Consider the following 18,102-nt stretch of genomic DNA (forward strand, 5'->3'; position numbering starts at 1 on the left):
TACCCGTCACTGGCAACAATCATCCAAACTGTCAGGGGGCATATGAAGTCACCACAGGAGGACGAGATAAGAGACGAGTGATCATACAACGACCATTGACACAAACAAGTATAGACATGCCAAGTATCAAAATCACACATAATTCTTTTAACCAGGAAATATTAGGAAGCCAAGAGGTTAACCATGACAATAAGTCTTCATTCCCTTCATATTGTCTGACATTACCAATCATTTCTTTCAAATGATGAATTTCTGTGTCAATAGGAGCACTGTTATCTGTCAGATTAAAGCAGCACATATTTTTTACTTGAATACATTTTTGTGGTGTAACAATAGTAAATAATCTATAGCAGCTCTATTATCCAAAACTCCTTGTCGTAAAACCTGCTGTTCTTCATTCAACAAGCCTAGAGCAGTAGATGTTCGATTAATGTTCTTTGCCATTACACATGCCAATTTCATGGCTGTCTTATAAGCTCCTACTGCCAATCCAGGGATCCCCACAAGGGAAAAAGTCAATGCATCAAACTCTGCTTTAGATAATAAGTTTATATCGTCCTTACAGTCCGATGTTAGTGTAGCCATTCTTCGTAAGCGACGAGAAGGAGTTCAGGAAGCAAATCATCAATGGAGGGAAGGAAAACTGTGAGCCGACTAAGCCAGCAACGTGTTCCATGAGTCACATTTGCCGGTATGTAGTTGAATGTATAAGTTCCACAGGGAAAAAAACAGCCTCGTGGAAGTGGCACATGTCCATAACTTGAAGGAACCGCAAAGGGATTATTACATGCAAAGGAAGGTCCCATAGATCTACAGTTAGTTGCACAGTTGTGAAGCTCAGTGCAGGTGTCATCATCTGTCACAATAACAGCAGTGGTTGTGACTTGAACTGCATTGCGGGGTAGGCGATAAGAAGGGGTGCTCCAATTAGAATAATCAGCGTAAGTAATAGTTTTATCAAAATTGGAGAAAAAGGTCTTATTTTTTATTTCTTCTGCTGGACGACAGACAGGTAGAAAACAGGAACCCAATACTGCTCCTGTTAAGGTCAGGCAAACGTCGGAGGAAGAGACCACCAAGAGACTTGTCTCATGCAAAAGCAGAGGGTTTATTGAGGGAGGGAACCAGCATGCTGGGGCTCAGAGTTCTCCTGAGAGAAACTGGAGCCCCGAGTACAGCTTAAGCGGAGTTTTTATGCAGTGTTTAAACAGGGAAGCTCATATGGCAGTTAGGGTTCGAGGGTGGGATTGTTGCAAAATAACCATTACAGAATGATCATGCGTTTGTCAGGGGGTGTTGGGTCAGGGTACATTTTGACGTAAGCAACTGTTTTTAACATAAGTTTCGGGTTCCAGGAAGACAGAACTTAAACTTACAGAAAAGCAAAACTTAAACTTAACAGGAGAGAAAAACTTAAATTTAACCTTTACACTCCCAGATGGACATCTTGTTTTAGGCAGATATTATCAGTCCCTGCCAATTGAGCCAATCTCAGCCATACACTCGTGTGATTGAAAGAGGCAACTTCCATAGCTCCAAAAAGGAGAAAAAAGGTTAGGGACAGCGTCTATAAGATATAAAACAAATCAAAGAGGTAAGAGCATTCATGATGTAGTTTTAGACGAGTCAAACAGTATCAAACGAGAAGAAATCCATCAAGGTCCAGGATCATTTTGCAGAAAAACACAGGCAGCTCCTTTTCCCCACATTAATACAGGATCAGGACCCATCCATTGTCCTGTTAAAACATCTTTCCACCTTACAAGTGGATGGGCTGTCTGTCCCTTAGCATGCCATAAGCGATCTGTAGCTGTCAGTTTTGTAGCTGGGTCTAAGTTAAAAAATTTAAAATAAATAATACATGTGATAGACGAGAGCGGGGACTGCCGTAAAATAAAGATATTTAAAAAATAAAAAAGGAGGGCTGGTATTGTGGCTCTGTGGTGAAGTGCTTGTCTAGCATGTGTGAGCACTGGGTTCAATTCTCAGCACTGCATATAAACAAATAAATAAAGGTCCATCAGCTATACACACACACTCACACTCTTCTACATTGCTGAACACATCAAGGTGCTTGGGAGGGTGGATCCCTGGAGAGGGCATGGAATGTCTTGCACCCCCAGCCCCACCCCCATCCTGTCCTATGCATCTCTTCAATTCAGTTGTTCTTGAGTTATATCCTTTACAATGAACTGGTAAATGTCAGTAAAATACCTTCATGAAAGTGTTAGTCAGCTTCCCATTACTATAACAAATGCCTGAGACAGTCAATTTGAAAAGAGAAAAGGTCTGGTTTGCTTCACATTTTCAGAGAGTCCAGTCCATGACCAGTCGATCTTCTGCTTTTGGCCTGTGATGAAGCCGCAGGTCATGGAAAGAGCACGCAGAGGAACAACTGCTGGTATCATGGCAGCTAGGAAGCAAAAAGAGAAACAGGAAGTGGTCGGCATCCCAATATCCCCTTAAAGACAGGCCCCATGGCCTCCCTTTCTTTCACCAGGACCCACCTCCCAGTAGGGCCAGACACTGGGGACCCACCCACCCTTTAAGACCTGGGCCTTTGAAGACACTGATCCCAGCCATGAGCACTGCATTCTGAGAGCCATTCCAGTACAGTGCCATGTTGTACCGGGGTCACGGGTCCCCAAGGGCTGCAGTTGCACCCGGTGAGACTGACCCCTTGGCCTGTGGGGTTGCACTAGCAGCGGTGGTGTCGGAAGGGACTGGCATCACTGGACACACAGCTGGTATCCATGAGCAGTGGGTGGTGTGAGGACAAATCCCACACGTTTGGTGTCAGAGGTGTTGTGAGGGCTGGCGTTGTGACTCAATGGCAGAGCGATTGCCTCGCACATGTGAGGCACTGGGTTCTATCCTCTGGACCACCTAAAAATATATAAACAAAATAAAGATAGTGTGTCCATCTGTAACTAAAAAAATATGCCAATCAGGGGAAGGAAATAAGTAAAATTAAAAAATAACAACATTACTCACTAACAAGACTCATTAAAGGAATAGGAAAAAATGCATAGTAAAAATGTGGCCACAGATCTAGTAAGTACAGGGACAGTTTCCCAGACGGCAGTGCTACTCATGGGTAGGGCATTCACTTAGCACAGGTGAGGCACTGGGTTGGATCCTCAGCACCACACAAAAATAAAGTAAATAAACTCATGTGTCCATCTATAACTAAAATAAGAAAGTGAAAAATCACCACGGTCCTCTGTAGAATAATGAAAAAGCCGATGCTCAGGTCCTCTGGCCCGTGGAACGCACAGACCACCTCGAAAAGAGACCACATTGGAGAACGCTCCTTTCCCGATCTCAAAACACACCACCCAGCTTCAGCCATCAGAACAGTGCAGCACCGGCTCAGGACAGATGTGGGGACAAACTGCATGGAACCGAAGGTGCAGGAATAAGCTGAGTGATGGCGACCTGTGTCCAGGACATGTGAGGCCTCTGACGACCCCACGCAAAAACAAACAATGCAGATAAAAAAGGGGACAAAAGTGGTACACGCCTGTCCTGCCAGCTCCTTGGAGCCTGATGGAAGGGGGACTGCAAGTTCCAGGCCAGGCTAAGCTACTTAGAGAGGCCCTGTCTCAAAACAGGAAATAGAAGGGCTGAGGGTGTGGATCAGAGGTAGACAGTCCCCGGGTCCAAGCCTCAGTGCACGCAATCAAACACTCACACGCACACTCAAACACACGCGCTCACACACACACTCACACACACGCACACACACAAGCATGCACACTCTCACACACGCATGCATACACTCACACACTCTCTCTCTCACACACCCACACACACACACACTCACACAAAAGGAGACTGAGAGACATTTCTCCAAAAATAGATAAATGACCAAAGATGGTCCACCTCAATAGTCATCAGGACACTATAGATAAGTCCCAACCACCATGAAACACCCCTGCATACCACTAGGTCAGCTTAATAGCAGCAAAGGAAGTCACAGATGTTGACGTACGAAGAAGTTGGGGCCCTGGTCCCGTATTTTCCTGGTGGGAATGTAAAGCAGTGCAGCTGCTGTGGAAGACAGTTGGTTGCTCCTCGACAGGTGGGTACCCAGAACACCTGCCCGAGTGTGTACCTGGACAATGAGGCTTGTCCATGCAGAAGTGTCCACACAGCTGTTCTCAGCAGCATCATGCATCATTGTCAGGGGTGGAGACTACTGAGATGGGCAAATGGAGGAGCACAATTTGGGGTTCGGCCCACGGGCATTCCTCCTAAATCACAGGAGCAAAGCCCTGGCAGGTGCAGCAGCATGGGGGACGCAGAACACCACTAAAGTGTTAACCGTCGACCACCCCAGGCCGCGGAATGTGTGACTCCGCTTGACAAACCGGGGGGACAGGGAGTAGATGGGTGGCCACCAGGGCTGGGGGGCAGTGGGGGACAGGGAGAACTGCCCGAGGGCACAGAGTCTCTGTGGTGGGCACAGAGTCAGCGGTGGTGGTGGTCACAGAGCCTGATGAACCCACGTCCTGAGCCGTGGTGTCAAGTTCATGCCATGATAATTTCACCTCGGGGAATAAAAGGGCAAACAAAGCCCAAGAGCAACTTCAGACAGGAGGGTGGACCGGAAGGAAGGGCAGGGTGTGTGCAGGTGGGATGCGGGTGGTGTGGGGAGGCGAGGGCGAGGCTTCCGGAGAGTTGGACACCTGAGGGATATTGTATTCAATTTTATATAGAGTTCCCCAAGTGGGCATCCATTGCTTCTGCAATTAAGTCATTGGGGTGTGAGAACATGGCTGAACCCACCTGTACCAGGTTTCACCATAGATAGTAACACTTTGAGTGATGACGTGAGCTCTTCAGGACTGCAGAGAACTCAGCAGGGCCATCGGTCCACAGAGGCACAGCCCTCCCTCTGCTCCTGGACACATGGTCAACTAACTTTGCCAACAAACTGACTTTCATGCCAACCCGGTATTTTTCCTGGTCTCTGGCTTGTCTTATACATCTTGCATTACAACAGTTGTCACATTACCATGGAAATATTCACACTCTGCAAACTTTATGGAACAACTGCCAAGAAAAGACTCTGAAGAGAAACGTGCACACTGAGTTTTCAGCCACCCCTGACTCCAGCCAAAGGCAGCTTTTGTGAAAGGCAGTGTAATTGGCTAAAGATCCTGGTGCCTAAAACCAGCAGGGGCTGAGCCTGCCAAGAAGACACATTAGCATACAGTTCCAACAAATTAGCATCAGAAAATAAAAAATTTGACCCAGCCAGGCATGCACCATACTTGCAATCCCAGCTACTCTGGAGGCTGAGGCAGGAGGATCACAAGTTTGAGGCCAGCCTTGGCAACTTAGACCCTGTCTCAAAATATATTCTTTTTGTCTGGCATATTTGAGGCCCTGGGTTCCATCCCTAATACTTTACTGAAACAAGTAAATAACAAAACACACACACACACACACACACACACACACACAAACAAATAAACAAAAACCACCCTGGACTAAATGATGATTAGCATTGTAACTTGTGGACCCTCTTTCCACAACAGAGATCTGCCAAGTGCTTGCCCACTGTGGGCAGCCCCTTTTGAGAGTTGTGGCCATTTAGAAAACAACTATGTTGCAAATAAAAAGAAATCTGTCTTTTAAAACTAAATTCTAGTCAGTCATGGTGGCTCCCGCCTGCAACCCTGAGGCAGGGAGGCTGAGGCAGGAGGATGGCAAGTTCAAAGCCAGCCTTAGCAATGGGAGGTGCTAAGCAACTCAGTGAGTGGGGGACGTGGCAGGGATGTGGCTCAGTGGTTGAGTGCCCCTAGTTCAATCCCCAGTACCCAAGAACAAACAAACAAACAACCAAAATCCCAAAACTAAATTCTAGATGCTTTTGAAATGCCTAAGGTCTGTGGGAGGAAGGGCCGCAGAGACACAAGTCCAACTGCAGCATGAGGCTCCCAAGAGGACCAGAAAACACGCCTGTTTCGGGTCTCAGTCTTCCGACTGCAGGGCTGCGGCCTGAGGAAGCGCTCTGCTGCGGAGCCCTCAGCCACACCCCAGCCCTTTCCCTTTTGCTCTTCCTGGGTGCCAGAGGTACCCAGGCTGACCTTGAAACTAGGGTCAAGTCATCCTCCTCCCTCTCCTCCAAGGAACTGGGACCACCCCCCAGGTCTTTGGGGGTATTTTACAAGTGAAGGATCCACTCTTCCTTTTTATGGGTCTATCCATAGTGTCTGTGTCTCCCTGGGTCAGCCGTGTCTTTTAGGAAGGTCTCCCTTTGATCTAAGCTAATTCACAGAATTAAATGAAGGTCTTGGTTTTCTTTTCTTTTCTTTTTTTTTAAATGAAATCTTAGAGGGAACTCCATTTCTTTTTTAAAGAGAGAGAAAGAGAGAGAATTTTAATATTTATTTTTTTTTAGTTTTCGGCGGACACAACATCTTTGTTGGTATGTGGTGCTGAGGATCGAACCCGGGCTGCATGCAGGCCGGGCGAGCGCGCTACCGCTGGAGCCACATCCCCAGCCCTGGGTTTTCTTTTAAGAGGAGGGTCCACTGTTGCCCGAGCTGAGCTTGTGCTCCTGGACCCCAGCAGTCCTCCTACCTCACCTTCCCAGCAGCTGGGACGACAGGTGACCACCACTTCAGAACTGAGATGCCCACGTGGACCCTGGGGCTGGCGTTCTGCGGGGCTGCTGTCCCTCACCGGTGAGTCCTGTGGCGTTCCTCACTGCAGGAGGCAGCCCTGATCTCCCGCAGCCTGGCATCCAGCCCTGCCCTTCTCTCTCCCTTGGCTGCTGCCAGGGCTTCCCTCTCTGGGTCAGAGACGCACAGGGCACAGGTGTGACTTCTGAACTGACTTCCGTGCCCCGCCCCTCCCACTGCCCACCCTGAGTGGCATCTCCTGGGCCTGGACGTGGCAGGTGCAGTAGATAAGTCTCCCCAGGCCGGCACTCGAGCCGCAAGGCTTCCCTCGGTGTGCTGGTGCTGGTTCTGGAGCCGCCTGGCCAGGCACGCCAAGGCTTCGGTGGCCCTGTGGCAGCTGTGTGGCTTCTCACAAGTACGGTGGCTGCTCCCCGCTGTGGATGGTGATGTCTGAGCAGGGGCGACAGGTACTGGCAGCTCTGTGGACTTTCTCCTCTCGGGTGTCTCTCTGATGGGGTCCCAGGTCATCACTCAGGGTACCCTGGGTTCTGTTTCCTCATCGCTGGGCACCTCCTCCCCTAAAGACTGTCCGGGTTCTGCCTTGCCGTCCCTGGCGGCCCTGACTCCAGGGGCCTCTCTGTTGATAGCGGTAGGTCCCTTGGGAAGCTCAAAGGTGCTTCTGACCATTTCACTGTCACTATATGGTCTTTGCTTAGCATCTGAACCACAAATGAAGTGACAACCAGCATTTTAAGGAAAAACTTTCACTTTCCTGCCCAAGGACCTTTCTGAAAAAGACTCATCACTCCCTCCTACCAACGCCACCCTTAACTGCCTGCATGAGGATCCTCCAGGCTCTGACTCCTGAGCTCCCCGATAAGAGTCCCAGAACCCCAGCCTGTCCTGCCTCTCTCTCCTACAGACAGATGGCCCTTGTTTGTCAGCTCTGACAAATAAACTCTTATGTGTATCTGCCTTGCCTCCATCTTTCATTTCTCGCTTACCTGCCTCTAAACTCACCTCCTAGGTCTTGACTCCTCATCTATTCCTCCATAGTCCTCTAGGCTGCCCCCCGGTCTCATCCTGGACCCAAACCCCCCAAAACTTATCCACTTATGCACTCAGGTCTGACCTTCTATATCATGTGGATAACAGCTCTAAAAGGCCGCTTAACGGCACTCTAGATTCCAATATTATCAGGGATCTTTTCAACTACTGTAAGCTTTTGAAAAAATGGAAAGAGATACACATTTAGGCCTTCTCTCTACGTTGTAAGCCCTCTCTCTGCAACTCTTGCTTTCCTGCACAAGTCCTCTTAGCTCTCTCCTAGTAAATCTGCTTCCAAAGGGGCAGAAGATTCTACCCAGCACTCCTCCTTCTACCCAGTGGACCAGCCCCGGCCACACCACAATTTTCTTTCATTTTTTAATATTTATTTTTAGTTGTAGTTGGACATAATACTTTTATTTCACTTATTCATTATTTTTTTAATGTGATGCTGAGGATTGAACCCAGGGTCTCACATGTGCAAGGTGATCACTTTACCACTGAGCCTCGACCCCAGCCCACCACAATTTTCTTTGTAATGAAGCCTCTGCAGCAACTGTCCCCTGGGCCCCTCCCCGCTTTTCTCCTCTGCCACACGCTCATGGGCTGCCACTGTTTAACCCGCATCTCTGTGTCCTTGTTGCAAGGGGGCAAAATTGTGATGTATGCAGTCGAGGGGAGAAATAATGTCCATGCGCTTCTGCCCCTTTCAATGCTTTATTCTCTCAGATCACTCCATACAGTTTCACTCTGTAGGTTCTTAATCAAGAAAAGGACAATCCTTAATGCTGGGCACTGCAACAGACATAATCACTTCACAGCAAACAACTCTAGGTTCAGTCTAAGCACTGCAAGCACTCTTAATCACAGCAGACTAATGACAGACACCCCCTCTGCAGGCTAAGTTCAAAGGTCCTAAGTCTTAGGCTTTATGTCCAGCAGATGCCCACCCACTCAGACTGTGGTGACCAGGTCCGGAACCAAGCAGGCTTTTCCTGGCGCGGAGTGGACGACCGGTTGAGGAGGGGGTCTTAGGGAGAAGTTGCAGCTCTCACCAAGGTCCAGACGAGGCGGTAGAGTTTGAGAGTGGTGACGATCACGCAGAGGCTCAGGAAGGATGACAAGTGAGATGTCAGGTCCTCATCAGGCTCTCCAGCTCGAGTGCATCCTTGTTTCCGCTGGCTGAATCCCTGTTCATTTGCTCTACTATTTACACTAAATTTGGGGCTTTTGACCCCCCTTTCAATCCTTATCAGCTACCACTGGATTTCTCAGTGACATCATTTACCCTGGGGTCAGAAACATCTGGTCTGGTGTCTCCCCCCACCCCATCCTCTCGCCCTTCCCTCTTATCAGGCGAGGACAGCCTGCCAGGCTTCACTCTGTTGATGAGGGTCAGGGGAAGTGACTGTCTGAGGCCACACTGGAGGGCTCTGTGGGTGTGCCTGGTGAGCCTGCAGGTTTCAAACTGGAGTTTTTAAAACGGAGTTGCTTAGGCTCAGGCCTAGGGCCATCCTCACAGCCCTCTATAGGAGGTGGCTGGGTAGGTGGTGTGATCCGGGTTCATGTACCTTTGTCTTTGTCAGATCTTTCAGATAGAAAAGCAACTTGGGAGCTGGGGATGTGGCTCAAGCGGTAGCGCGCTCGCCTGCATGCGTGAGGCGCTGGGTTCGATCCTTAGCACCACATAAAAATAAAATAAAGATGTTGTGTCCACTGAAAACTAAAAAATAAACATTTTTAAAAAAGCAGCTTGGGTCCTCTACTTCAAGTCCCACCACTCTCAGGGAATTTAATGGTTCCAGACTGGGAACATGTAAAAGAGGATTTGCAAAAATATGTAAGGGAAAAAGGTCCAGACAGTTTACCTGTAGCTACTTTTTCTTTGTGGAAGTTGGTGAAAGATGAAAAAGTGCGTGAATTTTCACAGCAGACGCAGGGAACCTGGATGGAGGCTCAGGACAGGGAATCAGTAGTTCCAGTGAGTGAAAGTGACTCCTCAGAGGACGAGGCCCCATTTATGACGCTTCTAAATTAAAAACAGAGGGTCCACCGCCTACAGAAGAGGAGCTGATCCTGTAAGTAAAAGGAGGGACGGAGGGACTCCCAGCAGCTGCCCAAGCCCCATTTTGCTTCGGGGAACTCCTGCCTTCCTTCCCCGCACTGTAAGCATACGCTACCTCTGTCTACTTATCTGAATGGGTTTTTGAAGCCTTGCACAATCTTGCAGTTAAAAGTTGGGTTTAGGTCATTGTTTAGTTTATGATTTCAGATAATTCGTGCCAGAGAACTTAAATACTTAGGATGGAAAACTAAAGAACTCTACTTCCAAGTTGGCAAGTTACTCCCAATCATTCAGTTTTTTCACCAATTTTTGAATTGGGTAGCCTGGGAAGATTTTACTGTGTGCATTAATTTGGACAAGGATAGTAAATCAGAGTATGGTATCTGTTGACAAAACAAGATGGAAAGATATAAAATATTGTGAATTATATCTTAAAATTGTATCATAATTTTCAACAATCAAACCGAAAAATTATGACTTATGGTTAAAATGCCTTATACATGAGGTGTCTGCTCAGGATAACAGTTTTTCCTGCTCCTTCTAGACCTCAGTCAGAACTTACATTAAAATGCAAATTAAAGAAGCCTGCAAGCTCAGTAGGAGACTGATCTGAGGCCTAAGGGGAAAAAAAAAAGTAAATTGTATGGTATTTACTAATTTCTGGCCGGTCATTGTTTCTAGGACTCTTGCTTTTTCTTAGATTCTGTTTTTGTTTTTTTTTTGAGCTCATGATTTTGATCCTATAGACCTAGGTTAATGTTTTTCTGATCAGTTCTATTTTTGACAACTGTGGAGTTTTTAAAACATTGCAATGGAGATTTCACCTGTGAAAAGCTACAAGGCCTTTACTATTGTGTTATGTGTTGTATGTCTATATGTACATATGTCCGTATATCATATATATGATATACAAATTAACATATATAAGGAGCGCTCATAAAATTTTTAAAAAATGGATCAAAGATCTTTATTTTTTTAAAACATTTAATATAATCTTTTTTATATTTATTTTTCAGTTTTTGGTGGACACAACATCTTTATTACATTTTTATGTGGTGCTGAGGATCGAACCCAGCACCCCGCACATGCCAGGCGAGCAAGTTACTGCTTGAGCCACATCCCCAGCCCTGGATCAAAGATCTTTAATTCATGTAATTAAAATGGTTCAATTTAAATTGGATAAACAGATAAAAATAAATGTCATTAAATTTAAGCTTACAAGTTTTTCTAGGTGTTCAAAAAAACTAATAAAATATTAATGTCTATAAAATGTCTAATATGCCTTGGTTCTAGGACTTTTCCTTCAACAACAACAAAAAATGGCTACGACTGTTCAATATACTTCTCTAATATTTTGACAAAATAAGTAAAGTAAATTTGATATGGGATTACTCATTCATGAGTACTTTTGTTAGATATCTGATTGATTTACTAAGGTCTGTATAAGTTTGTTTTTACAATCAGTCATGTGTTAAAAAGACAAAAATTTGTTAAAACATGTTTACCCATAACATTGTGTTTATTAAGTTTTATTTTTTCTAGAACAAGCAATCATAAAAATTAAACAACTGGTTAAATAAGAACTGTTATTTTAGAGCATTGTACTGTCATTTCTTTAAAAGCTTAACTTGGTTAATATAAAAACATCAATGTAATTGTGGTGCTATTAATGTGGTCATATCTTCCAGATATACAAGTCCGTAAGGGAGAAGCTTTTTTTTTTTTTTATTTTTATTTTTTTTTAGAGAGAGAGAGAGAGAGAGAGAGAGAGGAGAGAGAGAGATAGAGAGAGAGAATTTTCAATATTTATTTTTTAGTTCTCGGCGGACACAACATCCTTGTTGGTATGTGGTGCCGAGGACTGAACCCGGGCCGCACGCATGCCAGGCGAGCGTGCCACCGCCTGAGCCACATCTCCAGCCCAAGGGAGAAGCTTTAAAAGAGCATTATATCAAGCTGGTGTTCTAAAGTTGTATGGTGATTTTAAAGGGAAAAAAAACATATTGGGGATCTAGAAGGACAGTTATCTAAAGTCATTCAGAGTCCTAATAAATCATATTCAGCATTTGTAGATCACCTATTAACTACAGCTGGAAGGGTCTTTGGAGATGTTGATCAAGCAATGCCTTTAGTAAAACAATTAGCTTATGAAAATGCAAATAAATGGTGCAAAGAAGCTACTCGTCCTTGGAAGCATAAAGACATAGGAGCACACATTTGCATTGTAAGGATCTTATGGATGTGGTATCACTGGGGCAGTAATAGCTGCAGCCTTAAAAGGAGATCCCTCCTCTAAGGTGACAGGCTTTCAATGTGGACAAAGGGGTCATAAAAGAGTAAAATGTCCTCAAAATAGAAATGAAACTCGACCTCAGCCCCCTACCATTTGCCCTTGCTGTAAAAAGGGATTGCATTGGGCAAATGAGTGCAGATCTAAATTAGATATTAATGGACAACCAATTCCGGGAAACTGGAATGCGGGCCAGCCTCGAGGCCCAAGACAAACAGTCGGGCTTACATAACTCAAGAGTCACCCTCCATAGAGCCTCAGATTCCATTTATTCCCAAAGCACCATTACCGTTGACCAACTCTTTCTCGTGCCATGCCAGGGAGCGCAGGATTGGACCTCTGTACCTCCACCTACTCAGTAGTAACTCCACAATTAGGAGTCCAGGCATGGCCCACAGGAGTATTTGGCCCTATTCCCCCAGGAACTGTGGGACTTATTTTAGGAAGAAGCAGCTAGTGCTCTTCAAGGCATTCATATTACCCTGGGAGTGATAGATTCAGATTATACTGGGGAAAGAGTTGTGGCTATTCCACAAAATACCCGCATGGCTCAATTAATATTACTTCCTTTTCATCAAGGTAATCAATCTAGGTATTATCACAACAGGGGGATAAAGGTTTTGGTTCTTCTGGAATATCTCAAATTTGTTGGGTTGAAGATATGAAGCAAAGACCAGAATTACAACTAGTCATACAAGGAAAAAAATTCCGTGGGTTGCTAGACTCTGGAGCAGACCCTTCAATTATAGCAAAAAAAATATTGGCCTGATATTTGGCCTTTACAGCAGTCTCAATCTGAGCTTCAGGGTTTAGGCATGGCCTCTTGCCCTTTTAAAAGCATAAATGTTTTGTCTTGGACAACTTCAGAAGAGCATTCTGGAACTATGCAGCCTTATGTGATTGATCATTTACCAGTAAATTTATGGGGAAAGGATAGTCTTCAACAAATGGATGTTAAATGAATTTCAGGGCCCCCTGCAGTAATTAATATCTTACAGAAAAATGGATATATTCCTGGTAAAGGATTAGGAAAAGATCTACAAGGAGGAACTTCCCCTCTTTCCTTTAACATTGAATCAACTCGATTGTCATCTCTAGATAAAAGAGGATTGGGGTATTTTCTGTAGGGGCCACTGAGTTGGCGGCAAAAGATCCTCCACCTTTAAAAATTACGTGGAAGGATGATAAACCTGTATGGGTCAATCAGTGGCCCCTTTCATCTGAAAAATCACAAGCCACCCGTGCATTAGTAGCTGAAGAGTTACAAGCAGGACACATTGTCCCTTCCACTTCCCCTTGGAATACTCCGATTTTTGTGATTAAAAAGAAGTCAGGGAAGTGGAGACTCTTACAAGACTTAAGAAAAATTAATGATACTATGCAATTAATGGGGCCTTTACAACCTAGGTTACCTAGTCCAGTAGCAGCCCCTCAACATCTTCATCTTATGGCCATTGACTTAAAAGATTGTTTTTCCTCTATTCCATTACACCCTGATGATTCTCCTAGATTTGCATTTAGTGTTCCTTCTATTAATTTCCAGGAGCTTATCAAAGATATCAATGGGTGGTTTTGCCTCAAGGAATGGCTAATAGCCCTACTATGTGCCAATATTATGTTTCTTCCTGTTTAGCTCCCATACGGAAGCAGTTTTCCTCCATATATATCATACATTACATGGATGATATACTTTTAGCTGCAGAAGATGTTTTATTTATTTTTTTTTAAAGAGAGAGTGAGAAAGGAGAGAGAGAGAGAGAATCTTTTTTTAATATTTATTTTTTAGTTTTCGGCGGACACAACATCTTTGTTGGTATGTGGTGCTGAGGATCGAACCCGGGCCGCACGCATGCCAGGCGAGCGCGCTTGAGCCACATCCCCAGCCCAGAAGATGTTTTAAAATTCCCTACAAGAATGTTATAAACAACTAACTGAAGCTCTTGCTCAGGCACATTTGCTTGTATCTCCAGAAAAGTTTAAAACTCAATATCCTATTCAGTATCTTGGATATTCCATCTCGACTTTAGGCATTAAGCCTCAAAAGGTTCAACTTTTTACTGACCATTTGAAGACTCTTAATGATTTCCAAAAACTTCTAGGGGACATAAACTGGATACGTCCCCTATTAGGGTTAACAACAGGAGACTTAAAACCCCTTTTTGATATATTACAAGATGATAATTCACCTCAGTCTAACAGATCTTTAACAACTGAAGCACGAAAAGCTTTACAATTAGTTAATGATCATTTGAATGATTGCATAGTGCAACAAATTAATTATAATAAACCCTTGTCTGTTTTAGTGTTTTCATCAAAAATATCTCCTACAGGAGTTATCTGGCAAGAGAGTATTCTTTACTGGATCCACCTAAGTGTGAGTCCAAAGAGAGTACTTAATCCCTATTATCTGGCCATTTTGCAGTGAGTACAAAAGGCTCATTATGTATGAGTGCTTACAATTATTTGGAAAAACTCCAGACATCATTATTCTTCCTTTTACCACTAAACAATTGGACTGGCTTCAAACCAGTGATGATGGCTGGGCACTCTATTTATCTACCACTAAAGCAAAATTTGACAACCATTACCCTAAGCATAAACTTTTAGATTTCTTGAACCAACATCCGCTATGCTTCCCTAGAGTTATTTCTTTACAACCATTGTCTAACGCCTGTTTACTTTTTACAGATGGCTCTTGCTCAGGTAATGCTGCATATGTGACCTCATTGGAAACCAGAGCTATACCTACAAAATTTACTTCTGCTCAATTGGTAGAATTATTTGCTGTACAAGTTGTACTTCAAACATTTTCCAATGTACCTTTAAATATTTATACTGACAGCAAATATGTTGCTAATGCAATTCCACCTCTTGAAACAGCTGCCCAGATTCCTGCCACTTCGGCTGCCTTTTCATTATTTCAAACAATACAAGTGCTCTTACGGAAAAGAACTCACAAACTTTTTATCCAACATATAAGAGATCATTCAACTTTACCAGGACCATTTAAAGAGGGAAATGCTGCCTCTGATTTACCCTCCAAAACGTCTGCCTTTCTATCTATGGATCCCCAAACTTTACATTCTCAATTTCACCTTAATGCTTCTTCTTTAGCTCATCATTGTAAAATTCCTCATGTAGCCGCTTCTCAAATTATTCTCAATTGTTCCCTCTGCTCTGCACAGATACACTCACCTAATTTTGGCATTAATCCTAGAGGCCTTTTACCGGGTCATTTATGGCAAATGGATATTACTCATTATCCTTCTTTTGGCAAATTAGCATATGTTCATGTGTCTATAGATACTTACTCTCACTTCATTTATGCTTCTCCTCATTCAGGGGAAAAAGTCAAAGATGTAATTGCTCACGGTATGGAAGCTTTTTCTATAATGGGTCTCCCTAAACATATTAAAACAGATAATGGACCAGCATATACTAATACATCATTTGCAAGATTTCTTCACACTTATGATGTAAAACACACGACAGGTATTCCCTATACCCTCAAGGAGAAGGAGCTCTTCAAACTCTTAAAGCATATCTGTCAAAAGGGGGGAGTAGCGGCAGTCCCCGCTCTCGTCTAGCACATGTATTATTTATTTTAAATTTTTTAACTGTAGACCCAGCTACAAAACTGACAGCTACAGATCGCTTATGGCATGCTAAGGGACAGACAGCCCATCCACTTGTAAGGTGGAAAGATGTTTTAACAGGACAATGGATGGGTCCTGATCCTGTATTAATGTGGGGAAAAGGAGCTGCCTGTGTTTTTCTGCAAAATGATCCTGGACCTTGATGGATTTCTTCTCGTTTGATACTGTTTGACTCGTCTAAAACTACATCATGAATGCTCTTACCTCTTTGATTTGTTTTATATCTTATAGACGCTGTCCCTAACCTTTTTTCTCCTTTTTGGAGCTATGGAAGTTGCCTCTTTCAATCACACGAGTGTATGGCTGAGATTGGCTCAATTGGCAGGGACTGATAATATCTGCCTAAAACAAGATGTCCATCTGGGAGCAGTATTGGGTTCCTGTTTTCTACCTGTCTGTCGTCCAGCAGAAGAAATAAAAAATAAGACCTTTTTCTCCAATTTTGATAAAACTATTACTTACGCTGATTATTCTAATTGGAGCACCCCTTCTTATCGCCTACCCCGCAGTGCAGTTCAAGTCACAACCACTGCTGTTATTGTGACAGATGATGACACCTGCACTGAGCTTCACAACTGTGCAACTAACTGTAGATCTATGGGACCTTCCTTTGCATGTAATAATCCCTTTGCGGTTCCTTCAAGTTATGGACATGTGCCACTTCCACGAGGCTGTTTTTTTCCCTGTGGAACTTATACATTCAACTACATACCGGCAAATGTGACTCATGGAACACGTTGCTGGCTTAGTCGGCTCACAGTTTTCCTTCCCTCCATTGATGATTTGCTTCCTGAACTCCTTCTCGTCGCTTACAAAGAATGGCTACACTAACATCGGACTGTAAGGACGATATAAACTTATTATCTAAAGCAGAGTTTGATGCATTGACTTTTTCCCTTGTGGGGATCCCTGGATTGGCAGTAGGAGCTTATAAGACAGCCATGAAATTGGCATGTGTAATGGCAAAGAACATTAATCGAACATCTACTGCTCTAGGCTTGTTGAATGAAGAACAGCAGGTTTCACGACAAGGAGTTTTGGATAATAGAGCTGCTATAGATTATTTACTATTGCTACACCACAAAAATGTATTCAAGTAAAAAATATGTGCTGCTTTAATCTGACAGATAACAGTGCTCCTATTGACACAGAAATTCATCATTTGAAAGAAGTGATTGGTAACGTCAGACAATATGAAGGGAATGAAGACTTATTGTCATGGTTAACCTCTTGGCTTCCTAATATTTCCTGGTTAAAAGAATCATGTGGGATTTTGATACTTGGCATGTCTATACTTGTTTGCGTCAATGGTCGTTGTATGATCACTCGTCTCTTACCTCGTCCTCCTGTGGTGACTTCATATGCCCCCCGACAGTTTGGATGATTGTTGCCAGTGACGGGTAAGATGAATCACTGCACGTATCAACCTAAGACAGAGGCTTTCCTTTTCCATCAATGGAAGTCCTCCATGAAGGGTAGACTGTTGCAGTGTGGTTCACAGCCTAAGACAGGCGCAATCGCCGTCATTGTTATTTAAGGGGGGACTGTGTGCTCAGGCACACAAACAGTTAAGTTTTGCTGTGCTTAGCAAAACATGGGGTTCTGTGAGAAAGTATGAACTTGGGCTAGGGATGTGGCTCAAGCGTGTCCGCCGATAACTAAAAAATAAATATTAAAAAAAAGAAAGTATGAACTCTTTGAGCTGTGTCCTTGTTGCTGTCTTAAGAAGATAAAAGAATGTTCTGCCGAGTGTAAAAGTTATATATGTGTGTGTGTGTATGTGTGTGTGTGTGTGTTTGCCTGGGAATAACTAATCACAAGTTAATTGATAAGAAATATGGAGCACTGTGACCATAAGCATGACCTTATCCATGCTTGTGAGGATTAATTAACAATGCTGTATAAAAGAAGGAGAGAAAAAAGTAAAGACGGTGCTCATTTTCTGCTGAATGCGTGTGTGTGCATGTGTCTTTCTTAAGCATCTCTGCTGTACCAGGAATTACAGATTGTCAGCGGGTCCTGACAATTTTATTTTTATGTGGTGCTCAGGATTGAACCCTGTGCCTCATGCATGCCAGGCGAGTGCACTACCACCTGAGCCACATCCCCAGCCCCACCCACTTTAAAAATATTTTTTAGTTGTAGATGGACACATATCTTTATTTATTTATTGTGGTGCTGAGGATCAAAAAACCAGTATCTCACATGTGTGAGCCAAGTGCTTTAGCTCTGAGCCACAACCCAGCCCAACCCCAGCCCTCTTGAAGAGTTTTTATACAGCTTCACTTCCAGTCCCATGCCACCAGCTTCCTGGAGGTCCATGGGTGGTGCTGAAAGTCACACACTCATCTTGGGCTGTCCGATGGCCCTCAGCTTGTCCTGTGTGGCCTCATTAGCACAGACTCAGGT

The sequence above is a fragment of the Urocitellus parryii genome, chromosome 7 (genome assembly GCF_045843805.1).
Source record: "Urocitellus parryii isolate mUroPar1 chromosome 7, mUroPar1.hap1, whole genome shotgun sequence".
In the NCBI taxonomy this organism is placed as follows: domain Eukaryota; kingdom Metazoa; phylum Chordata; class Mammalia; order Rodentia; family Sciuridae; genus Urocitellus; species Urocitellus parryii.